Here is a 27,456-nt window from a genome sequence, read left to right on the forward strand (position 1 = left end):
ATATTTCCTTCAAGGTGGGGAGCCGTAATATAAAGGAACGTTAATAAAGAGTAGTTAATAGTGTAACAGTTATTTGAAAACAATCCAAAGCTTCTCAGAGACTAAGCACTGAAACTGTATGGCACACTATCCACAATACTGAATTTGTAAAATCAAAGAATGTACGTTCAATCCTTTATTAAGGAACTAGCTAAACGAACAATCTTGAAACAAGTGAACACCAAATTGGATTAAAACTGGCAATGCTATGAGATAAACAGTATTAGTATATTTAAAGTGTTCTTAAATATTAACAGTATTTAAGCAGTCAACAAAAAAAAAAGCAATCCCCCCCCATTACCTGGCTATACCCAAACTAAACTGAACTAAAGACAAAGCATGAATATACAACTAAACTCTTTGTCTCCCAGGCCCCAACCCAAGGGACAACTACCCATAATAAACAGACAACACAAAATACAATAGGGACAGACAGAAAATAGATACATGGGTCCAACCCATGGGAAAATATGACCCACAGCTCCACGGACCCAGGCTGAATCCTGACTCAATAATGCACATTCCCCCCCCCCCCCCCCAAGTCTACCCATGTCTTCTATGTGCTCCAATATCTCCACATATCACAACGAAATTTAAGTAGGTTGTAGATTATTGTAGTTTTAATAATAATAGGCATCTGTTGGTCTCATGAGACCATGGATTTGCACCTTGGAAGGTGTCCAGGGCGCAGGCCTGGGCAGGGTTGTATGGGAGACCGGCAGTTGTCCAAGCTGCAAGCCTTCCCCTCTCCATGCCACCGATGTTGTCCAAGGGAAGGGCACTAGGACCAAAGCAGCTTCGCACCGGTGTCGTCGCAGAGCAATGCGTTGTTAAGTGCCTTGCTCAAGGACACAACACGCTGCCTCAGCTAGGGCTTGAACCAGTGACCTTCAGATCACTAGACCGATGCCTTATCCACTAGGCCATACGCCAACACACGTAGCTTAGTGGATAAAGAAAAAGTGCTGATGCACAAATGGGAGTAAATAAGATGGATGATTGCCAGCATGGACCTGATAGACCAAGTTGGCTTCCTCTTTGTGGTAATAAGTTTAAAACCACAAATTCAGGCTAAGGTTACAGCAGGTTTGCCTTGACTTAGCCATCTGAGTGAGACTAGTCCAGAACTAGAAGGCAGAGAATGAAATTTCTTCTGAAACCTTAAGTGTAATCAGTTTTATTGTTTGATGAAGACTTGAGATCACCTTTTCAAATAAATTACGCCTCTGAAATCACTCAGATACCTCAAGGGGAGTAGGACAGAGCAGATTGTAGCAGAAGAAAAGGACTCAGTGAGGAGGACACTTTCAGCCGAATGTCTAACATTAATTGAAGTGGACAGCACTAAGATAAAATATGAAAGCTTTCCAAGTAAAAAGGAATGATAGTCAGGAAGTCAGTGACAGAAAAAGAAACAAATATTGAATAAAAATTAAACAAAAAAAACCAAAGGGAATGAGAAAAGACTCCTGCCTGTTAAAGAACATTTTATTCATTTACAGATATGGCATGGTAAGATGACCACACTGCCCAATTACCCTACTAACCCGTGTCTTTGGGAAATGTGAGGACACCAGACCACCCATAGGACACCCACACAGTCACAGGGAGAACACACCAACTCCTTACAGTCAGTGGCAGAATTGAACCGAGGTCGCTAATGCTGTAATAGTGGTATCGTCCTGTGTGCCCCCCAATTATCCTTGTTCCACAAATTCATTAACTCTTGCATTCCTCCATATTTTAGGTAGGCAGCACCACCGTAGAAATTTTTTTTAAGTTTTGCTGGAGAAGAATATCAAGATGTGACTGGAGCGAGCCTGATGTTGCAAGATCTGAAATCTTTCTTCTGAAAGTAGTGGTAGTGATAGCAAGCTTGCCAAAGTTACATCAAAAAATATTTCCTCCTCCTCTTCACAGAACAGTCCATCATACTCACAATGACATGAACCTTTGACACTGACAAAAGAGCCAGAGGGCAATCTTATTCTAGGAAAAAAGGCAAACCCAGTATCTCAGCAGCAGTAAACCAACCCCAAATATCAAAAAGCCAACCGAGCTACTTTAGTTGATAGATAAGATACCTGATTTCCACGAATAGAAAATGTGGCATAATCCATCTAGCAAACATGCATTTCTCTGCTAAATGGGGAGGAAAGCAGAAAGAATCTAAATTAAGGCTTACAGAGCAAGAACAACCAATCATAGTGAACAGCTTGCAGAAAGGACAAAGCGCGCTTAATGAAAAGAAGTGCCAGCCACTAAAAGCCAGAACCTATACAATGTCAAAGCAAATTTATGAAACAAGAAAAGCAGCATATCCACATCAGGTCAGACAAGATTCCTAAGTGAGAAACACGAATGATTGGTAGGGTGGAAACAAGCCTATTCAGCCTACTACGCCCACACCTGGCACGGAGCCCTCTGTTTTATTTGTCTAGACGGTTATTTTAATGCTGTCAGTGACTCTACTTCCATGACTGTCTCAAGCAGTACATTTCAGGTACTCACTGCTTAGTCCTGGTGAAAGATTTCCTTCAGATGCCCTCTAGATCTTTTACTCCTTACCCTTATTCTACTTCCTCTCCAGAATCTCATTTTTCCTAAAGCATGGTAATCAGAACTGTTGTTATTGGACCAATATTTTATTAAGTTGAATAATAACCTCCCTGTTTTTGTATTTAATGTTCCAACAAATGAAGGGCAATATCCCATTTGGCTTCTTATTTACCTGCACTGCTCCTTCAAAGGTCTTTAGATTTGTATACCATGACTCCTTTATTCCTCAATACTCCCTAGGACCTCACCTGCCAAGATGCAAGGTCAAGCTCCATTAGTATTTGGAAAATGCAATACCTCAGGCTTAAACTCCAACTCCATTTTTCAGACTATTGCATAAATCACATTGATATCAACTATAGCCTAAACTATAGTCAAAACTTCCACCAATCTTCAGTCATCTGTGACCTCACAGATCACATCTCCTACATCCACAGCTGCATCATTCATGCCTACCACAAGTCCCAACATTAATCTCTGTGGAACAACATTAAACATAAAAATACCCCTCTACCATCGCTATCTAGCACTGCCAAGGTACTTTTGGATCCAATTTTCAAACTTGCCCGACATTCCCTGAACCTTAACTCTTTGGATCAGGGAGGGCAACAAAATATACAACTGAATTATCACTGCAAGAAAAATAGAAGCATCAGATTAATTTGCAGGGTGCATTAGTATTCATAATTAACTAGTTATACTCTCAATATAACTAGTACCCTGCAAATCAATATTGGGGTAGGTGGGGTATTCAGGGAGGGGTAGCACCTCCGATGGAGGGGCTTGTCATGCCCTATCTGGGCCAGATCACTCTCCTTTGGTCCACAAATGGACACTCAGCCCTCAACTGTGGCTTCAAGTAGCTATCTGCATGCGACAGTGGCCACACCCCAGTACACCACTTCGGCAGGTGGGCTAAATCAGGTAAGAGTAACCGGCCACCTCATACCCTGGTGAGTTAGGAATATGCCTATCCCAGCATGCAAAGTCAGCTCCAACAGACTGGGCAGATAAGATCTGCAGTGGGATCTAACAGCCAGGAAGGCGGTACACCAAGGCTCCATAGACAGCGAAGAGCACGACGAGGCGCAGAAGAGGTCATGGTCATCCAAGGGAAGACCCCAGTTTGTGATACTTACTCATACCACTGGACTTAAATCTCCTGAGGTCAAGAGAGTGGGACTGGCCCAGTGCAATGGCTTTTCCAGTTTAAAAACTCTTGCACACAGTTTTCCTGTCATTGTCGGGCATGATGGACAACCCCCAACCAACCAACACAGCACTATAAATATCACAAAGTAAGGACTGAAACAGAAAGCATGATTAAGAACCAAAAAACCAGGAACTAAACAAAAGAAATATTTTGATAATGATTTGAAGAACAATGTCACATACACAATTAAAATCAGACATTAAACAATTCCACAGATGTTTATATTCTAAATCTAATGAATAAAACCAATAAATTTTGGCATCTGTACCAAATGGGTTTCTTTTGAATATGCAATAATTCTGATAGAAGAAATAAACCACTTTACCACAGAACCAAATATCATATCACCAAACAGACAAATCAACACATTCCAGCGGAACGCCTGATGGACGTAACAAACAGCACCTGTTAAGAAGGTAGAAGGTACGAAGTACTACTTTAGCCTGATTGTTAAATTTGTAATCCCATTCATATCAATAGAGCAAAACTCTGATAAGCCCTATCTGACTATTCATGATGGTTGGCATCAAGCTCACTAGGTGACATTTCCTGTGCTCCCTTCCAGCTCACTGGGGAATCAACTCCTCTCACTCCCTACAAATCCACCAGCGCTCCAGAAAATTGATCATCTAAATCTTACTCATCTGTGTACCTTCTAAAACAAATGAACTATAAGAGTATTACGATTTTAATATTAACAGCCCATAATACAGGAAATCTCACAGTCCCCACTACCTGGCTTCACCTATCACCTTCTGATTTGTCCTCCTTCCCCTCCCACTGCTTTCTTATTCTGGCATTAACTCCCTTCCTTTCCAGATGAATCAGAATCAGAATCAGACTTTAATCGCCAAGTACCTATGCACATACAAGGAATTTACTTCCGGCAGATGTTGTCTCTCTGCTCATAACAATAATAATGATAAATATAAATGAAAATATAGATTATACATACAGGTAGTGCAATCCAAGTAATAGTTAGCCGACAGTTAACCGGCAGTAAAGGATAGCATCTGAAATTTTGACTGCTTATTCATTTCCATAGATGCTGCCTGGCCTGCTGAGTTCCTCCAGCATTTTGTGTGTACTGCTCAAGGATATGCTTAAACATTTTCTGGACAAAAATTACAGCATTTCCAGTGCCTCTAAAGAATCTGTGGCCCAAGGCCATTACAGGAGCCTTCAAAATAGTATTGAGAAAAGCTCAAGTCCTTTCTTAAGCACCATAGAAACCCTGCTCATGTGACAGACAGTACATACAAATTCACAAACTTTCCAAATTAGCAGTGTTAACCACCTCAGAAGCCACAAAACCATTGTGAAATCAAGTCATTCATGATTCATTTCATAGAACAACTGACAGCTTAAACAAATTCTAGTTACCTCGTCGCAAGGGACTGCTCAGCGCTCAGAAATCAGAATGTCTGATACTGTGTACCGAGCATCATTTTTTGACAAACAGCACGGAAACAGACAACTGGCTCTCAATGATTCAAGTTTCTGGACTAGGAGCCAAAGGAATGAACAATTCAAACCCAAATCTGACAAGCTAGGGAATTTAAATTCATTAAATATAAAGTTTTTTTTAAAAAACCAAGCTGGTTTCAGTCATGAATCATGGTCATGAATCATTGACCATGAAACCTCTGGATGAATTGCAAAAAAATCTACGTAGTTCAGTCATGATGTATTTTAGAGAAGAAATCTGCTTCCCTTACCTGATCTGCCTACATGTGACTCCATAGCGCTTAATGTGATTGATCTTGACCACATCCTCTGCTCAGGGCAATGAAGGATAGAGGATATATGCCAGAGACAGCATTACCTCATTAATAAATGAACAAAAATAAAACCAAACCCTTAAGTATTTTATTGCACCTACTGTCGTGTCACCAAATAATTGTTCCCTTGAAGGAACTCACACGAAGGCAAGCATCAAGATGAATCATAAGCAAGCCAGATGTTGAAGCTACCACTCTGAGGTCTTTCAGAACCTTATCACCCACAAGAACTGAGCGGTATTGCCAACTTATTGCAAGGGCAAAGCAAAATTCTAAATCAATCTGAGTCTGATAGGTTAAAAGGAGCAATTTCATTAATGACACAACAGGCGCACAAGATTTTTTTTTCCTAATCTTTTATAGGTCTTTAGCTGCAATATTGCCATCTCACCAAGCAACATTGTGATCTAGATAAAAGTGGGACGAAGGAGAGAGAGAGGGAGAGGAGGATATGATACATCATAGTTTTATTATCAACTTTGTCACTATTCTTGCAAACAGTCAATCACAGAAAATACAGTTAATATGCTTGTCTTCTGACATCAAATTACATGACGTTTTTGTTCAGTTAAACTCTATGCTTGAAAAATGATTAAATGAAACAGCATTTAATTCCAAGGGTACTTATTTTTAAATTTAACCCTTATTACTCTGAAACACTATTACTCTGAAAAATTTTAAGAATGATTTTATAGTATTAATCAGCAATTTGAAATTCAGATTCAATTTCTCAGTTGTAATGAGACTGGCTACCAAATATAGCAGCAGTCTCATTCGTATTATCACGGATAAAAATCTGATGTTGTTTCAGATAAAGAGCCAGAGTAATTACGTAATAGAACATTTAATGGTGCCATTTATGAAGCTGTGATTATAAAAAATTTGCAACACAGATCATAGGAATCACAGCCATACAGCACAGAAACATGTCTGTTAGCCCATCAGATTCCCGACAGCCATCGCACACTTATCCCAATTTAATCGCCCCACATTTCCATCAATTCCCTCCACCGCACCCTGGATTTTACCACCCACCCACAGACCAGGGACAACTTACAGCAATCAATCAGCATACCTTCCAACATGTGGGAAGAAACCAGTACATCTGAAGGAAGCACATGCAATCACATGGAGAACATAGAAACTCTACGCAAACAAGATTTAATCTGTGTTGCCAGACCACCGTACCACCCCGAATTCAAATTCTGAATTACAAAGCGCAGTTCCACAATCTTAGATAATCAATATTAAGACACTTCATCTTCTCATGATTGCAACTAATTGTTCTGTATTAGCAACCACCTGTTTGATCATTTGGTACCTGATTCCTTCATTTCTAAGCCAGATCTCCCTCCCCCCATGGATCCTACATCTTAAAACCTATTTTACTTCTACTTTTACCCCATTTCTGATGGTCATATAACTCTATCTGTTCAACCTGCAGAGTATTTACAAGTGTTTTGTCATATTTCCAGCAGCTGCAACATTTTTTTCCTTTAATCATTTGATCTGTCATTTCATAACCAGCAAATGATTCAAGTAGCATAAATTACTTCATTTTTGTTATTAATACATCATTTATAGCATTTTCTTTCATTGAAAGTCACCATAAAAATTGGTCATTTTGTTCCTCTATGCCTTTCTTGATTTGTCACTTAACCTTATACTTAATTCCTGTTTGTTGTCCCAGAGGCCCTTTTAATTAAGGGTACGGGCTCGAAACATTTGACTTCTTTATTCCTCTCGGACCTGCCGAGTTCCTTCAGCATTGTGTGTGTGTTACACACTACGGATCCTACTCCTGGCAAAAATCAAGAGATGCAAAACAATAGGATTCCTTTTAGTCTATTATCACACCGTGTTCCTCCTGGCAATGTACACATACACATCCACCATCCACATCGTCACCTCAACCAAAATGAAATACTCCTGCAGCCAAATTATTTTCTTCTCAAGGATTTCACGAAAGTCACACACACACACTCACACTCTTTCATGAACCAACACCCAAGATTCTGCTGCTGCCTAGGGCCAGCAAATACCTATTTATCAACAATAATATATGATGTGATTCAAATAACATTTCCATTTTGTCTCTTACCACTTCAAACACAGACAACAGAACCTCACTAGAACAAACTACAAATAAAAAACACTGAACAGTCCACAGTGAGATTTTTCAAGCCTCCCAGATAAGAACGAGTCCGACTTGGTACCGTGACTTTTTGCCTATTCCACATTTTTGTAATAAACCACTTGCAGCAAAACAGTCAACTGGATTGAGGTCATAATACTCAGGAGAACTGCTCTTCAAACCTGCATTTCATGGTTTCGTTCATCATTTTTAGCACACATGATTAAGGAAAAATTCTAACCTCCACCCACCCACACTCACAAAACATTTGGAGAAAAGAAGCTGTCTTTCACCATGCATTGCTGTTACAAATGTGTTCTTCAGTTAGGTAGAGAGGTTAGAGGCTTTTATCGGTTAGCCATATATCTTTTTAAATAAATCGATCAATAGCAACACAAAAACATAATGCGGAGGCTGGTAAGGCAAAAGATGGGGAACAAGAAAAGCCACAGTTCAAGGAGGAAGACAGACATGCCAAGTACCATCACTAGAAAAGATGAAGATAGATGAACTATGAAAAATGAATGCAATGCATAATGGCAGCAAGGTGGGAAGAACTAAAGATGAGATACCAATGGGAGTCTTTCATTTTTCCATTTTTATTCTCTTTTATCATAGTTGAAAGATCCCTGTATCAGATCTTATCCATTTCCTACACCACTGCTCTCATCCAAAACCTCCAGGGAAAGGATAGGCTTTCCCTGGTCTGAATGTCCCAATCCACCAGCCCCCACATTCAATTAATCAGCTTTTACAACTTCCACCAACTTCGACAAGATTCCAACAACAAACACATCACCTCTTCTCCTTTTGGCATTTCACAGGAACTATTCAATTTGTGGCTCCCTGGTATACTTTTCAATCCCCATTTTTCAGCACTCTCTCGAAGAATGCACACCCATCCATTCATCACATGCTTCCCCACCAACCAGAGACCCAGAGCTCTACGAAGTGGCTCCCACCTGAACGTATTCCAAGTTAGTGTGTTGCATTTGGTGTTCATAATTGCACAAACCAAGAGCTGAGCAGTGACCGCTTTGCAGAGCCGCCTGCAGAAGCAGTCCAGAGCTCCATCTTGTTTGCCACTTTAGCTCTTCATCCATCTCCCACTGTGACCCCCGTCTGTGGCCTCCTGCACTGGGACAACATGAGCTTGAGGAACAGCACCTCACCCACCACCCCCATCTGGACACAGAGTAATCGTACAGATTATCGAATCCTACAACTTCAGGTACCTTACTTACTCTGTCTGCGTCAGAGTGGGCTGTGTGCTATCCCTCTGTGATAATGGCTCAGCCTTTCTCCATTATCACAGCCTCTCTTGTAAATTGTATCCTACACACTATGTTTTATACCTTTTCACATTCCTCCATTTTCTATGTTCATTCTCTAACTGCCTTCATCTCAACGCTTCAGGTCTACTTTTTCCTTTTCCTTAATTGGTCCCAACAGACAGCTCATCAACTGGATGACCCCTGGCAAATCTGGCTTCACCACACAGGGGCTTCACAACCCTTTGTCCAATTCATACCCTCTAAACCTTCTCTACAACTTGAAACTGGCATTTGTTCCTCTGACCTGTTCTGATTTTCAACTATTTTGCTTTCCATAGATGCTGTTTGACCTGCTCTGCCCGTCTCCAACAATCTGTTTATATTTCAGATTTTCAGCATCTGCTGTTCATTGACTTTAAAAACATGACATTTTGCAGTCAGAAGCTCTCCGAAAGGAAATAACAGTCACATTGCTTCAAAGGATCAAAATAAATAACACTAAAAAAAAGCAAAGAATCCAGTCCATTTCTCCCCATCCCAGCTCCTCTCCCCACCCCCAGTTAAGGTTTTTATACTGTGTATTGCTAGTCTCTTTACTTTGGCAGTTCCTGTAACCACAGAAATCCAAAATTTTCTATGGTATATGCAGCTTCCCAGTTTCAAAATTCTCCTTTCCTAAACTCAAATAAAAGGAAATATTTAAAACTGTGATAACACAATGGATAATCTACATTTCTGGTTGACGGTACCAGTCAAGTAATAAATGCTGATAAGACTTAGCAGATACGCTCCCACAATGGGATACAGAAGTGTAGGCTGCCTAGAGATCACCACACTGCTGCTGGACTTCATGCCAAGTCCAGCAATAACTAGCACATGACCTTCCCTGGTTGAATGCACATGTGCACAAGTTAACCAGCAGCTCCCTTCAGTGTTACTGCGCATCAGGCAGTAAGATCTAGCCAATGTCTCACTGAAAAGGCAAAGCATCTGACAGTGGAGCACTGGCCCAGTGCACCAAATATGAAAGACCAATGTCCAGTCTCTTGGATGAAACACAAAACTATGTGACTAAATGTTCTATTTTAAAAGCATTCTTCTATCAATCCATCCACTCCCTCTATTTTTCTTTCAATTCCCCTCTTGACTGCCTTGGAAAAGTATTTGCAGAAACAAGCAAAGCAGCAATGGGAAGAACAAGACCAGTTCATCAAACAAGAGAAGGCGATGAGAGGGAAGACACTATTCTCAAAGGGACAGTGGTCATTTTCAATGTTGTGGTCGAAGGAACAAAGACAAGTACAATCATCCTTGTGTTTTTTGAACAGGTGGAAGCAAAATAAATAACCACAGTCTCTTGAAAGCAGGCAAATCACAAAATATTTAATTTGAACTTGTGGTAAACAGCAAGGAAGATGTAAATTGCTTGTTAGATCATTAATTAGGACACTGGTATAGGACAATTTTATGTTCATATCATGGTGTTCTCAGCGAAATATGTGGATTACTCTGCATTGGATGAAACCTAACATAGACTAGGTAACCAGTTTGCAAATCACATACATCATGCACACAATGACGGACTGAATGTTACTTACCCATATCTGTCCGTCCACAAGCAAATTAGAACAACTCTTATTTCAGTGCAATTTAAATTGAATTAATAATCTAGAGTTTGTTTTAAAAATAATAGTAATCACATGCATAAACTACTGGTTTGCTGCAAAAATGCCTCTGGTTCTCTTATGTGCTTCGTGGAGAAAATCTGTCATCCTTTAAAATCAACCTACATACAACCTGGACCAACCATTCTGACTGAATCTTCAGTGCCTTCATAAAGAGTTCTAAAATGACCTTGAAAGCCACAGTTTGAGGTTAATTAGGATTGGGAAGTAAATGCCAGCTTGTTAAATAAATAAAAAGCAACTAATTTAATTATAGCAGTATATTATGCAAAAACAGAAGGGACCTTGAGAAAACATTAGGTGCGTTAATCTTCAAAAAATATGCACAGCACCTGCAGAAATCACAGAGCATGTTCACTAAATTGAAAATTAATAGCAATAAGATAATGTACACAAACCACAGTACAACTATAAATGCAAAAGAATTTGCACCATTTAAGTTCCCAACACACGTTACACAGAATGTGTAAATATTTTATTACTACTGCATTTTTTTTGCAATCAAATGATGTTAATATCACTGCTAAAGAGTTCAACTGACAAAGAACAATTTTCATTGGCATGACTTTCAGCAGATCACACAAATGAAAGATGGCATGTTCTTAAATGAGAAAATCAGAGCATGCCATATTTAATATCCATACATTCTTCATTTAATTGTCATACAAGATAAAGGAAATCAATATCAACAACACAATATAATTGTAAATAGACTGCTTACCATATTAAAATAAAAGCAAAGGAGCTATGCATCTGTAAATGGAACATTGTCTAATCCTTTATTTTACAAAAGAAACAATCTAATAGCAGCTCTTACTTGGAAAGATCAGAAATATTTCACAAATAACTGCAGTCAATATACAGTATAAAAACCACATTCAATAATCTCAGCAACAAACCTGAGCGCTGATGACTGTGATGCACTGGCATATCTACAGGCAAGCTGACAATGTGATACGAAACCAAAGGAAGAAGGAAATTACTCACAATTTGTCTTTCTTTTATCATAATTTTCAACTTCGCTAACTGATGCTGTCTCTATGATTTTTTTTAAAGTGGCAATTCCAGTTCAAAATACAGCTAGTTTTGGATTTCTAAGGTACAAACAGTTTCCTTAAAAGAGTGTTTTAAAAGGGTGGTGAATCTGTGGAATTCATTGCCCCAAATATCTGTGGAGGCCAAGTCATTGGGTATATTACTGGAAGTTGATAGGTTCTTGATTAGTAAGGATGTCAAATGCTATAGGGAGAAGGAAGGAGAATGGGGTTGAGGGGATAATAAATCAACCATGACAGCATGACAGATGGACCAAATGGCCTGATTCTATTCCTACGTCTTATGGTCACATGGCCAAAAACTGCAGATGCTAGAAATCGGAAATAAAAAAAAATAAAGGAAACACTTAGCAACTCAAGCAGCATGTGTGGATGAAAAGTAGAGTTGCATTTTCTGATATTATTACCCTCTTACTTTGCCAACTATTGAGTACCCCAAGAAAAGACTTCCAAAAAAAAGATTTTCTCTCATTTTCATTTCTGCCTTCTGTGTATTCCTCAAAGTATGTTCAAATGAACCAAGATACTCGATGATTCCAGCACATCATAATGCTAGATTTATAAATATACTCAATTCTATCTGTAATGCACAGAAAACAGTTTAATTACAATGACAGAAAACATTTTTTAGGAATGGCTTGCATATTACAAAAAAAAGAGGATAATCAGTAAATAATACTTTATTTCCCCAATGGTATTCAAAACTTCTGAAGAATTTTTCCATTAAATCAACCTGCAGTGCCAGCTTGTCTTTTTGCCAGCCCTGGAACTGAAAATATCAGCACTGAACAGGCTTGTAACCCTCCAGATTTTAAAAAGGTATGCCAATTTATCGATCTCATTTATATTTACAGTATTGCTGCATGCTTGACAGATGCAAATTAGCAATGTTTTGCTTATTCTGTTACATAAGCCAGTTCATTTTCTTTCCAGTGAGATACATTACCTCCCAGAGCCTAACTCCAGCTGCAGAGCTGACCACCTGGTATTAGAGGGGAGCAGTTTCAGGATCTACACAAAATGTACTGTCATCTATATTGCTGTTGGGAAGAAAATGCAAGTTTATTAAGCTGTTGCAGTTACTAAATGGAAATATTGATTTGGATCCAGATAGCAATGGATTTATTCTTCTATTGGAATCAATCCATTAAAGGAAAATGTAACAATGAGGAACTTTCTTTATATATATATGAGCCTCCGAATGTATTTCTTTCCATATCCATCTGAGATGGAACACACTTCATTCAAAAGAACAGCATCTCATCAGCGCTGCATTAGAGGGTCAACCTGGACAAACTGCTCCAAACTCTAGAGTGACACCTGAAGTCACAAACTCCTGACTCAAGAAGAAACAAGAATGCTACCAACTGAACCACAGTTAATATTTGAGACTCTTGCCCTTGTAGATAGACCCTCCAAGCCTTAGGATACCTAACACCATGTGCTGTACGGGAGAAAACAAAGATGCTATGTCTGAATTGACATCAGTAGTTTGGTTGATTTTGGCATAACGAGGTTGATTTTTCCACTCTCATTTAAAATTGCTATAAGAAATTGGAAGCTTGAATGACAAAAAACAGCCTCTACTTTAAATACCAAGATATTTAAGTGGTAAAGCATTGTTTTTTTTTTAAAGTACCAATGCAGCCAGTGGCAATGAAATTAACTGCTGCACCTTGGTAGTGGTGATCGTTCCAATTTAGCTGCAGTCAACCCTGAAAACACAGCAATGCTTAACATGGTGTGCCGTGCTTGTTCTTTGTGTGCCGTGTCATATGAGGTGGGCGATCATGGCCTTTCTATGACCGCGATTGTTCTTGGCAAATTTTTCTACAGAAGTGGTTTGCATTTGCCTTCTTCTGGGCAGTGTCTTTACAAGATGGGTGATCCCAGCCATTATCAGCACTCTTCAGAGATTGTCTGCCTGGCGTCAGTGGACACATAAATCAGGATTTGTGATATGCACCAGCTGCTCATGGGACCATCCACCACCTGCTCCCATGGCTTCATGTGACTCTGATTTTGTGGGGGTGGGGGGGTGGGGAGAGACTAAGCAGGTGCTACACCTCGCCCAAGGGTGACCTGCAGGTGAGCAGGGGAAAGGAGCACCTTACACTTCCTTTTTATTTCCAAACAGTGTCATGTTTGACTAGCTCAATTAAATTGGGGTAAATAGCCCTTCAAGCATTAGCACATGCTGCCTACAAGACTGATGATCAATACCTCTCATATCTTCAGGCTATTTCCCTAGAAGCAGATTGCCAACTGGTTTGTTTATTTGAGGGTCTCTTTTCATGTCCTGCATGTTTTAAAATATACTAAGGGCATCGTGACTCCATTACAATTGGCTGCACTGGTATGTCTGGATTTTTTTTTGTTTGAAATTGTTTGTTCTTTATGGCTTCAGCTTTCAGTTTCTTGTAATAATTTTAAATGACAAAGGAATTTGCAAGCTTGCTGTTGTTAGTTTTCACCAACACCAATAATTATAATGCTGCTACCACTGCCTCCTTGACGAGTAAGCAGTGCCGCTCCGATGAAACGGCTTGCACAAATTGCTCACATTTTCCACTTTGCACAATAAATTGAGATCAAACTTCTGTTAAGCAGAACCAAAAGTTGCTTTAAACTAAAACATATGAAACAAACAGATCAAACACGAGGAAATCTGCAGATGCTGGAAATTCAAACAGATGATTGTTTTAAAATCAATTTTATTTGGGTTTCCTTTTTAAAGTGAACCTACTGGCCATTATTCAAAGACCTAAGTATACAGTACTGTAGGAAGAAAAACAGAATTAGATTTTACCAAGTGGTATGAAAGGACACTGGGCAGAGGGTAATGTGGAGAATGATGGTTTACTTTTTAATTATTTATTTAGAGATTCAGCACGAAACAGGCCCTTCTAACCCAATGAGGCACACCACCCAGCAAACCTACTAGTTAACACTAGCCTAAACACAGGTCAATTTATAAAGATCAATTAATCTACAAACCAGAACACCTGGAGGAAATCCACACACTCACAGGGAGAACATTTAAACTACTTATAGATGCCACGAGAACTGAATTCTGAATGCCAGAACACCCTGAGTTGATGCCCTTAAGCTTTGGCATCACACACTGACAAACGGGCCCAGAATGGCAAACTTGTTACGAGACCCAAATCATTTTTAAACGGCTGAGCCTAGATGTCACACAACTGGACAGCTCACAGTTGACTGACCACCCTAGGGACAAGCCAACTGCAATTTCACATTGAATGCAACTCTTAACAGACTGCATGCATCAGCCTTAAACACTGGTATCTGTTGAATTTTTGTTCTACTCCCAGTGCTCTGATAACCTGGCTGTGGTCGGGGCTTTGGAGCTCAATTCTGGTGCCACCTGTAGAGTCTGGATGTCCTCCCCATGGAGTGCATGAGTTTTCCTCGAGTGCTCCAGATTCCTCCCACAGATAAAGACATAGTGGGTGGATTAATTGTAAATTGCAGTAGGCAGCCGTAGATCCCAGGGGATCACAGGTTTGCACCTCAAGTGGACTGTGTCCTCTCCAGGGTGCAGGCCTGGGCAGGAAGATTTGAAGAACCAGCTGTTGCCCATGCAGCGGGTTCCCCCTCTCCACGTCACTGATGCAATCCAAGGGAAGGGCAAGCACCGATACAGCTTGGCACCAGTGTTGTCACAGAGGTTGCCACAGTGAAGATGTAAGCAACATCAAACAGCCTAAGGGACTCTGGCTTCATATTTCTTCCTCGGTGTTTACTCCTGAAGCCTTTCCCATGGGAGGGTATGGCCGCAAGGAAGCAAAGGTTTAAAATCAGACTTTCCCTTCTCCTAGGCGGACTGCCGTCCAAAGCTCACGAGCCCCACCTGCCCAAAGCAACTGAAGTACCAGTGGTCCGCCTTTGCCTCTTCTCTTGTCAGTAGAAATAGTTCTGCTGGGCCTAGTAGCTAAGCCACACATGAAAGCCAGGAGTTGGACTTGGTTGTCAGAGGCTGTTAGAGACGCACACCATTTGGAGCACTTTATAGGTAGTGGGAGCTTATCGCCACTACTACCCCCAGCTATGACAACCTTAGGAACTCCCCGTGATTAGATTCAGGTTAATCAGTTGGGGCAGCATGGCTCAAAGGGCCAACTCTAGCTGCATCACTAAATAAATAAATATAAGGAACATGTTTTTCCAATAATGTGAGACAATAGCACCCCATGGGTAACCCATTTGAGTGTTTCATCAGGCCAGCAATAGAAACACCATGCCTGAGGAGTCACATATCTCTTTTCTTCTCTCTATCCAACCCCAATACAGTGAGATGCAGGACAGATGCAACAGAACTGAGCATTGATTAAATCGATCACAATCTGCACACAAACATCATAATATATTATTGGGAAAAAACATTAATTTCCTTTCTTACTTTCACCAATGTCTTCCCCATTCTCTCACTTCCTTTCCTGCTCATCTTCAGCTAGTCATCTTTTGCTTTACTTGTTGTCTCTTCCTTAATCTTTTGTCATTTAGAAGAGGAAGATGTGCCACCTTTAATTCCTTTCAGAAATAAATTACCATAAGTTCTAGCCTGATCTTAAAAATACATTTTGGACATTGATTCCACCAATTTCTTTTGTCCAGTTAATACACAGAAATAAAAAAAGATGGCAATGAAAAATTTCATTATTAATTTACTGTTTTTTTAATGTTTACACATCCTTATCTTTTTGAGAAATTCAAGGACTCAGATTTGGCAAAATGTCATTATCAGCAGTCCAGGCATTTTACAGAAAAGATACAAGTCTAGTGTTGCAAAGTTGCTGTTAATCAAAGCAAGAACCATTTGTCTGTACAACTGTATGGCTTGCACCTCTATAGAACTCAGTACTGAAGTGGTTGGACTACAAGAGCTTAAAGCAACTAGTCATGAAAGAGCAACATACAAAATGCTGGAGGAGCCAATATCAAGCGACATCAATGGAGGAAATGGACAGTGAACATTTTGGGTTCAGACCCTTCATCTGTGGTCTTATGACTCTCCTGCAGTCATTAAAGAACTGGGTTTAGTCAAATGGACAAGAGCAGTAGCATTCTTAGTAACTAGATTTTTGCCAGTACAACAGACTGGTAAATGCAAATCTCTGAAAGTCAATTATTACAAAGTGGCCATTTAATTTTGCTCTCTCCCTCTTTTTGCAGCGAGACACGTGCTGTTCCCCAAATCAATCATACAGCAGATTTTGTCCAATTTGGTTTCCCATTTAGTTTTTTTTCCTCCCCACTCTGATCTCACTCACAGCAGTGGGACATGTCATTAATCCTTGTCCACAAAGTTGATATGCAAGGCAAGTTTCAGAGCTTCACTGAGAACATGGAAATAGATTTTCAATGTGGCAAATGTACTGGCCAGGCATGAGCACATTTTTGGATGTTGTCTCCGTCTGTGCTGGGACAAAATAGAATGCCAGGCCTTATTGCAGCAGGGGCTATCTGAGCTTTCCACACGGGTAGCAAAATTATTAAAAGAAACTCCAGAGAAGAAATGTAAGTAGCATCTTTGTAGCTTTGCTGATAACATGAGGTGTTCATTGTCATGACACAAACATTATTTAGACTGAAGCAAGAGTGCCCAGTCTGAGACTAATAGACATAACACAAGATATGGATTTCTTTTGTATTTCCAACACACTATTCAGGGATTCATCTTTGAACCTGGATGAGTATGCTACAGTTGTTACTGACTTCATTAAAACCTGTGTGGATGAGTGTGTGACTACAAAGACTTACTGTACATTCCCAAACCAAAAGTCATGGATGAACCAGGAGATACATCATCTGCTGAAGGTTAGATGTGTAGCATTCAAGTCTGGTGACCCAGGCCTGCACCAGAAAACCAGGTATGATTTGCAGAAGGCTACCTCAAGAGCGAAGAGACAATTTCAAATGAGGTTGGAGGCGACATCGAATGAACGACAACTTTGGCAGGATTTGCAAGACATTACTTCCTACAAAGCGAAATCCAATAGCATGTATAGCAGCGATGCTTCACTACCAGATGAACTCAACGCCTTCTATGCCCACTTTGAAAGGGAGAACAGAACTACAGCTGTGAAGATCCCTGCTGCACCTGATGACCCTGTAATCTCTGTCTCATAGGCCGATGTTAGGGCGTCTTTAAACAAAGGGAAACCTCGCAAGGCAGAAGGTCCCAATGGAGTTCCTAGTAAGGCTCTGAAAACCTGTGCAACCAACTGGTGGAAGTATTCAAGGATATTTTCAACCTCTCACTGCTACAGATACAGAAGTTCCCACTTGCTTCAAAAAGGCAATTATACCAGAGCCCAAGAAGAATAATGTGAGCTGCCTTAACGACTTATCGCCCAGTAGCACTCACATCAACAGTGATGAAATGCTTTAAGAGGTTGGTCAAGACTAGACTGAACTCCTGCCTCAGCAAGGACCTGGACCATTGAAATTTTCCTATCGCCACAATAGGTCAACAGCAGATGCAATCTCAATGGGTCTCCACACGGCTTTAGACCACCTGCACGGCACAAACAAACACTGCACGGCTGTTCATCGACTATAGCTCAGTATTTAATACCATCATTTCCACAATCTTGATTGAGAAGTTGCAGAACCTGGGCCTCTGCAACTCCCTCTGCAATTGAATCCACGACTTCCTAACCAGAAGACCACAATCTGTGCAGATTGGTGATAACATCTCCTCCTCGCTGACTATCAACACTGGTGCACGTCAGGGGTGTGTGTTTAGCCCACTGCTCTACTCTCTATACACACATGACTGTGTGGCTAGGCATAGCTCAAATACCATCTATAAATTTGCTGACGATACAACCATTGTTGGTAGAATCTCAGCTGGTAATGAGAGGGCGTACAGGAGCGAGATACGCCAACTAGTGGAGTGGTGCCGCAGCAACAACCTGGTACACAACATCAGTAAGACCAAAGAGCTGATTGTGGACTTCAGGAAGGGTAAGGCGAAGGAACACAAACCAATCCTGGTAGAGGGATCAGAAGTGGAGAGTGTGACCAGTTTCAAGTTCCTGGGTGTCAAGACCTCTGAGGATCTAACCTGGTCTCAACATATCGATGTAATTATAAAGAAGGCAAGACAGCGAATATACTTCATTAGGAGTTTGAAGAGATTTGGTACATCAACAACTACACTCAAAAACTTCTATAGATGTACCGTGGAGAGCATTCTGACAGGCTGCATCACTACCTGGTACTGGGTGGGGTTGGGGGAGGGGCTACTGCACAGGACCACAAGAAGCTGCAGAGGGTTGTGAATTTAGTCGGCTCCATCTTGGGTACTGGCCTACAAAGTACCCAGGACATCTTCAAGGAGCAGTGTCTCAGAAAGGCAGTGTCCATTTTTAAAGACCTGCAGCACACAGGGCATGCTCTTTTTTCGCTGTTGCCATCGGGTATGAGTTACAAAAGCCTGAAGACACACACTCAGCGATTCAGGAACAGCTTCTTCCCCTCTGCCACCCGATTCCTAAATGGACATTGAATCCTTGGACACTAGCTCAAATTTTTAATACATAGTATTTTTCTCTTCTTTTGCACAATCTTTAATCTATTCATTATACGTACACTGTAATTGATTTTGTTATTTATTATTATATTTTGGGTTTTTTTCTTCTATATTATGTATTGTATTGAACTACTGCTGCTAAGTTAACAAATTTCACATCACATGCTGGTGATAATAACCCTGATTCTGATTCTAAACGAATTATACTTTAAAGCAATTTCTATACAACTGAAGCATGATTTTGGGGGCCACAGCGTAAATGTGTGAATTAAACAGGCATCATCAATCGGGAAATGTAAAATTACTTTCCAAGACACTACTTTAATTAAGACATTAACTGTTACTTCTTTTAAAAACTTATTGATTTTTACTTGATTAGATTGGGCTGCTTTTATGATTAAAAATGTGGCATCTGACTTTTTATGGATTAATATTTTATAAATACAGATGATATTAAAATGTAACTGGTCTAAGAATAGCACCAATTTATTTTATACATTGGGCCATAACTAGAGTCCTTGGAAAGCTACTGGATAAAGCTAATAGCATAGACCAATTAAGAACAGATATCCATAAAATGCTTTACACTTAAGAAACCAGTTCTAAAAATACTGCACACTGAAACTATTTCATGCTTAATTAGCTTTTGAAAACCAAACTGCACAGTACTCTAGCAACCATCAATAAGACAACTGAATTTGCATGACTAACTTTGTGAAAGTATTTTGAGCTAGCAATGTGCTACGGTATTCACAAAGGATGGTGCTTCAGAAGGGTTGATTGTATGGGGCAATTACTTCAGCTGCTTCTCTGTCTACACCCCAAGTTAATTTCATGTTGAATGTCGAGAAGTAGCAAAGCATAAACAGATTGTTTTAAAATGAATCCTTGAATTATTCAAACAGGATCCCAAATGATCTGCTTTGACACAACTTCTGCACAATTAAAACTGCAGAAATAAACTGATTCATTTGGGGACAGAACACAAGGATGTTATAGCTCTTCAGTTGAAAATGTTAACTTATTTCAGTAATATAGCTTGTGTGTGCATCGACCGAATTTGTGGGGGGGGGGGGAATCAGGAATTAACAAAGAGTTGTCAATCTGCAAACATAAGAGCATTAAAGCAAACTATCATTCCAACAAGAGTCAATGATGTTGAGTAAATCTGGGGTGCAAGAGGAGCACAAGTAGCTATCCAATAATCCAAAATATCAACCACCAAATCCAATCACATTTTTTCCACTGAAGGTGGTTTCTGAAAACTTAAGATATCACATCTCAATTTACAGAATAATTCAGCCATTAGTCATAGCAAACATGTTTCTCTGCAGTCATTATTAACAAAATTTGAGCCAAGATCCTAGTAAACTACAGGCTGTGTAGAGTTTAACATGGGCACATGGCACAGGGGCCAGTTAGTCCATTCTGTGATCAGGCTTCCTTTTACTTTGAAGAGTTCCTGGCGAGAATAAAAGCTCGCCCAAACAGCACAGTCAATCATAATCCTGGATGATGGCTGCTGTAACCAGTCAAATCTTGTACCATACTCTTTTCTCCCCCCACAACTGATTCTTCTTATTTTAGTCAGTATTTTTAATTCATGTTGCCAGCCCTAAAGATTTGGTCTCATCTTTAGCACAGACTCTTAGAAACTAGTAAAAATACAAAATAAAATTTCATCAATTACTCATAGCCTGAAAGTTAAAGGAAATCTTTCCAAAGTGTCAGAGAAATAATAAGCACCTCATCCTCCCTCTCACTGACGTACTCTATTCACAGTCCAGTTAGCATTGCGAAATGGCTTCACATTACACTGCAACTCTGGGCAACAAAAAGAAACTTGCATTTGCACGTCAGCTCAGGCATAAAAACTTCAAGATAGAGCAGGTTATATCGTGCAAGGCGGTGTTCTGTCAAATAACGTGGGCATTGTAAAAGACTTTACTTTTAAGGATAGTCTTAAAACAGGTTCAGGGAGGTAGAGAAGTTTTGGAAGGGAAAATCAATGCAATGACACTGGATAGTCTAGTTCGCTGCCAATGTATGAAACTTCCATAACAGGTTAGGAAAAACTGTCAATCTAAACTGAATACAGAATGTACAGATTAGTGAATCATTTCATGACTATTTCTATAAAGGCTTTGGTATTTTATTTAGCTTCTGGAGTTGAATCAGATGTCAGTCTAGTTAGAATGATAATTTTCTATGAAACATGGCATATGGATTATTTTAAACAGTCATAATGTTACAAAGTGCAAAGACATACCCACTGGACCAACCCATCAACACTGACCAAGATGCCTACCCGAGCTCTCATTTGCTTCCATTTTGCTCTTATCCCTCTCTTATCCATGAGCCTGTCCAAATATCTGTTAAACTTAGGAATTGTACCCACCTCTACCACTGCTTCTGGTGACTCCTATGCATCTACAACCCTACGTGTGGAAATATTAGCATCTCAGGTTTCCTTTAAATTGTTTCCCTTTCATCTTAAATCAATGCCCTTCAGTTTTAGAGTCTCCTATCCTGAAAAAAAGACTGTGACCATCCACCATACTTATGCCCTTCATGATGTTTTAAACCTCTAAGAAGCCTCCATTACTCCAGAGAAAACAGTTCCAGCCTATCCACCGAGCTCAAGCCCCACGATCCTGGCAACACCTTTTTAAATCTTTTTTGCACCATCTCTTGCATAATCAATTCACACCCATTGAAATGGTGACCAGCCCTGCACACAATATTCCCAGTACAGCCTCAAAGCCCTATATAGTTGTAACATGACCTCCCAACTCTTTTACCCGATTATCTGTCCTGCTGTAACATTAGACAACCTTTCTCACTGTTCACCACACCTCTAGTTCTGGTGAAACCTGGAAAGTTACTAATCTCAGGCAAATCATAAATATACCTGACAAACAGCCAGGAATCTGGCACCAATACACACAGCACTCCACACAGACAGGGCTTCAATCTGAAACACCGCTTTCTACTACCACCCTCCAACTCCTTCCACCCAACTGGCAAGCTCATCCTAGATACCAAGTGATCTCACCTTGTGGACCAGCCGGCCGTGTGAAACCTTGTCAAAAGCCTAAAGCCCAAGCAGACAACATCTACCACCCAATCAGTCTTAGCATTTCCAAATGCAGATGGATCCTGTCTCTTGAAATATTCCCCCACTGATGTTTGGACAACCAGCCTGGAGTTCTTTGGCTTGTCCTTGCAACCCCTCCTTAAGGCACAAGATGAACTATCATCCAGTCTTCCAATATTTATCAAGAATACACAAAAATCTCTGCCAGGTCAATTACCTTTGCTTCCTTTCCACAAGGATACAGTTGGCCAGGACCCAGTTGCCTTTAAACTGCCAGCAACCTCAGTTTTTCATAATATGTTTCAGGCCCCCTTACAGCCATCTTGATTTTATTTATTAGTGTACTCCTACCTCCTTGCACTCAAGGAACTTGCTTCATCCTCGCTGCCTATACCCTTTTTCCTGATCTGTGGAAAGCAGCCAGTGAGTGAGTGGGCCAGTAAAGGAGTGCAGCTTTGCGACTTTGACTCGGGGAGCAGCCTTGTCGAGAGAAGTGCCTTGTGAGGGAAGTGCGAGTCTTTGGCGAGGAGGCTGAGGGAGGAGACTACACCACAGTTGGAGAGGGTGAGAGGTGGTGAAGTAGGTAGACTGATTCAGTGTGATGCTTGCCTGATGTAGGAGGTCAGGGACACTGATGGTGCCTCCGGCTACTACAACTGTGGAAAGTGTGTCCAGGTTCAGCTCCTGAAGGACCGTGTTGGGGCATTGGAGAGGCAACTGGATGACCTCAGGTTCATCAGGGAAAACGAGAGTTTTCTGGACAGGACCTACAGTGAGATCGCTACACCGAAGATACCGGAGGAGAGAACGGGGGCGACGATGAGGAAGGAATGGATGCTTGAAGTACAGGAGACCCCGGGGGATGTACCTCTTGAAAACAGGTTCACCCTCTTGGAAGCTGTCAGGACAGAAGACACTGCCAGTCTGAGAGGCGGACAGGTCTGCGAGTCAAAAATTGGCACGAAGAGACAGACGTCAGGCAGAGCCGTGGTAGTAAGGGACTCTGAGAGGTACAGAAAGGAGTTTCTGAGGCAACAGGTGGGATTTAAGGATGGTGTGTTGCCTCCCTGGAGCCAGGATCCAGGACGTCACAGATCAATTGCAGGGCATCCTCAAGGGCGAGGGTGAACAGCCGGAAGTGGTACTGCATGTTGGCACAAATGACATCGGGAAGAAGAGGAAAGAAATTCTGCAGCGTGACTTCAGAGAACTCAGAAGGCGGCTGAAAAGCAGGACCTCCAGGGTGGTTATCTCCGGTTTGCTTCCAGTTCCTCGTGCTGGTGAGGGTAGGAACAGGGAGATATGGGATCTCAATGTGTGGCTGAGGAGCTGGTGCGGCAAGCAGGGTTTTAGATTCTTTGACCACTGGGATCTATTTTGGGGTAAGGATAAATTGTACAAAAGGGATGGGATGCACCTTAACAGGCAGGGAACCAGCATTCTGGCAGACAGGTTTGCCACTGCTACACAGGTGTGTTTAAACTAATAAGTGGGGGGGGGGGGGAGGGGGAGGAGGAGACGAACTGGAAAGTATAAGGATGGAGAAAGAGAGAATAAGAAAAGTTAAGAAAGATAACAGAACTGATGGGGCAGAAAGCTCAGGAAAGGATCGAAGAGTATGGCCAAGTGCAATAGGGATTGATGTGAGAAGCGAGGGGAGTAATGGATTAAAAGTATTATATATGAATGCAAGAAGTATAATAAAGTGGATGAGCTTGAGGCTCAGTTGGAAATTGGCAAGTATGATGTTATAGGAATAACAGAGACATGGCTGCAAGAGGACCAGGGCTGGGAAATGAATATTCAAGGGTACACGTCCTATCGAAAGGACAGACAGGTGGGCAGAGGGGGTGGGGTGGCTCTGCTGGTGAGGAGTGAAATTCAGTCCCTTGTGAGGGGTGACATAGAATCAGGAGATGTAGAGTCAGTATGGATAGAACGGAGAAATTGTAAGGGCAGAAAAACCCTAATGGGAGTATCTACAGGCCCCCAAATAGTAGCCTGAATATAGGGTGCAAATTGAATCGAGCTAAAATTAGCATGTCGCAAAGGTAATGCTACGGTTGTAATGGGGGATTTCAACATGCAGGTAGACTGGGAAAATCAGGTTGGTACTGGACCCCAAGAAAGGGAGTTTCTGGAGTGCCTCCGAGATGGATTCTTAGAGCAGCTTGTACTGAAGCCTCAGCAGGTCTCGGCCCAAAACGTTGACTGCTCGTTTCCACAGATGCTGCCCGACCTGCTGAGTTCCCCCAGCGTGTTTGTACGTGTTGCTTTGACCCCAGCATCTGCAGTGTACTTTGTGTTGTACTGGAGCCTACCAGGGAGAAGGCAATTCTGGATCTAGTGTTGTGTAATGAACCGGATTTGATAAGGGAACTTGAGGTAAAGGAGCCATTAGGAGGTAGTGACCATAATATGATAAGTTTTAATCTACAATTTGAGAGGGAGAAGGGAAATCCGAAGTGTCAGTATTACAGTTGAACAAAGGGAGGAACTAGCCAAAGTTGACTGGAAGGATACCCTAGCAGGGATGACAGTGGAACAACAATGGCAGGTATTTCTGGGAATAATACAGAAGGTGCAGGATCAGTTCATTCCAAAGAGGAAGAATGATTCTAAGGGGAGTAGGGGGCGACTGTGGCTGACGAGGGAAGTCAAGGACAGTATAAAAATAAAAGAGAAGAGGTATAACATAGCAAAGATCAGTGGGAAGCCAGAGGATTGGGAAACTTTTAAAGAGCAACAGAAGATAACTAAAAAGGCAATACGGGGAGAAAAGATGAGGTACGAAGGTAAGCTAGCTGAGAATATAAAGGAGGATAGTAAAAGCTTCTTTAGGTATGTGAAGAGGAAAAAATTAGTTAAGACCAAAGTTGGGCCCTTGAAGGCAGAAACAGGTGAATTTATTATGGGGAACAAGGAAATGGCAGATGAGTTGAACAGGTACTTTGGATTTGTCTTCACTAGGGAAGACACAGACAATCTCCCAGATGTAATAGTGGCCAGAGGACCTAGGGTTACGGAGGAACTGAAGGATATTCACATTAGGCAGAAAATGGTGTTGGATAGACTGATGGGACTGAAGGCTGATAAGTCCCCAGGGCCTGATAGTCTGCATCCCAGGGTACTTAAGGAGGTGGCTCTAGAAATCGTGGACGCATTGGTAATCATTTTCCAATGTTCTATAGATTCAGGATCAGTTCCTGAGGATTGGAGGATAGCTAATGTTATCCCACTTTCCAAGAAAGGAGGGAAAGAGAAAACGGGGAATTATAGACCAGTTAGCCTGACATCAGTGGTAGGGAAGATGCTAGAATCAATTATAAAAGATGAAATAACGGCACATTTGAATAGCAGTAACAGGATCGGTCTGAGTCAGCATGGATTTACAAAAGGGAAATCACGCTTGACTATTCTTCTGGAATTTTTTGAGGATATAACTATGAAAATGGACAAGGGAGAGCCAGTGGATGTAGTGTACCTGGACTTTCAGAAAGCCTTTGATCAGGTCCCACATAGGAGATTAGTGGGCAAAATTAGAGCACATGGTATTTGGGGTAGGGTTCTAACATGGATAGAAAATTGGTTGGCAGACAGGAAACAAAGAGTAGGGATTAACGGGTCCTTTTCAGAATGGCAGGCAGTGACTAGTGGGGTACCGCAAGGCTCGGAGCTGGGACCACAGCTATTTACAATATACATTAATGATTTAGATGAAGGGATTAAAAGTAACATTAGCAAATTTGCAGCTGACACAAAGCTGGGTAGTAGTGTAAAATATGAGGAGGATGTTAGGAGAATGCAGGGTGACTTGGACAGGTTGGGTGAGTGGGCAGATGCATGGCAGATGCAGTTTAATGTGGATAAATGTGAGGTTACCCACTTTGGTGGCAAGAACAGGAAGACAGATTACTATCTGAATGGTGTCAAGTTAGGAAAAGGGGAAGTACAACACAATCTAGGTGTCCTTGTTCAGCAGTCACTGAAAGTAAGCATGCAAGTACAACAGGCAGTGAAGAAAGCTAATGGCATGTTGGCCTTCATAACAAGGGGAGTTGAGCATAGGAGCAAAGAGGTCCTTCTGCAGTTGTACAGGACCCTAGTGAGACCACACCTGGAGTATTGTGTTCAGTTTTGGTCTCCAAATTTAAGGAAAGACATTCTTGCTAATGAGGCAGTGCAGTGAATAAAGTATCTATCTATCTATCTATCTATCAGTGTTGGTTCACAAGGTTGATTCCCAGGATGGCAGGACTGTCATATGTTGAAAAATTGGAGCGATTGGGCTTGTATACACTGGAATTTAGAAGGATGAGAGGGGATCTGATTGAAACATACAAGATTATTAAGGGATTGGACACGCTAGAGGCAGGAAACATGTTCCCGATGTTGGGGGAGACCAGAACCAGAGAACAGTTTAAGAATAAGGGGTAGGCTATTTAGAAGAGAGTTGAGGAAACACTTTTTCACCCTGGGAGTTGTGGATCTAATGAATGCTCTGCCTCAGAAGGCAGTGGAGGCCAATTCTCTGGATGCTTTCAAGAACGAGTTAGAGCTCTTAAAGATAGCGGAGTCGAGGGATATGGGGAGAAGGCAGGAATGGGTTATTGATGGTAGATGATCAGCCATGATCACAGTGAATGGCGGTGCTGGCTCGAAGGGCCAATTGGCCTACTCCTGCACCTATTGTCTATTGTCTATCTGATCCTTAATATCCCTCATCCGCCAGAATTAACCAATCCTACCAGCCCTGACCTTCACTCCTCCTGGAACATGATCATCCTGATCTCTTACTACCTCACTTCTAATAGCCTCCCACTTAGCAGATATCCCCTTCTCTGCTAATAGCCTTTCTACGCTCTTTTTTATACTCTTCTGTAATGCCATGAAAATTAGGCTTTCCCCAATATAGAGCTTTAACATGTGGGCCAGTCCTATCACTTTCCAGAACTAATTTTAAAGTAACAGATTTATGGCCACTGTTTCCAAATTGCTTCCCCACTTTAAACTTTGTTCTGTACATTTAAAATAAATTGCAGGGGCATGAAATAATGA

The 27,456-nt window shown here is 41.2% G+C and overlaps 1 protein-coding gene across 8 annotated transcripts in view; it reads right to left on the reverse strand.

Annotated features, from left to right (window-relative positions):
- The window catches only part of plcb4a (phospholipase C, beta 4a), a 540,859-nt gene that overhangs the window by 470,398 nt on the left and 43,005 nt on the right, over positions 1-27,456 (reverse strand). The gene's annotated exons all lie outside the window — the stretch shown is intronic.

This window comes from Hemitrygon akajei, chromosome 7, assembly GCF_048418815.1.
Source record: "Hemitrygon akajei chromosome 7, sHemAka1.3, whole genome shotgun sequence".
NCBI classification, from domain to species: domain Eukaryota; kingdom Metazoa; phylum Chordata; class Chondrichthyes; order Myliobatiformes; family Dasyatidae; genus Hemitrygon; species Hemitrygon akajei.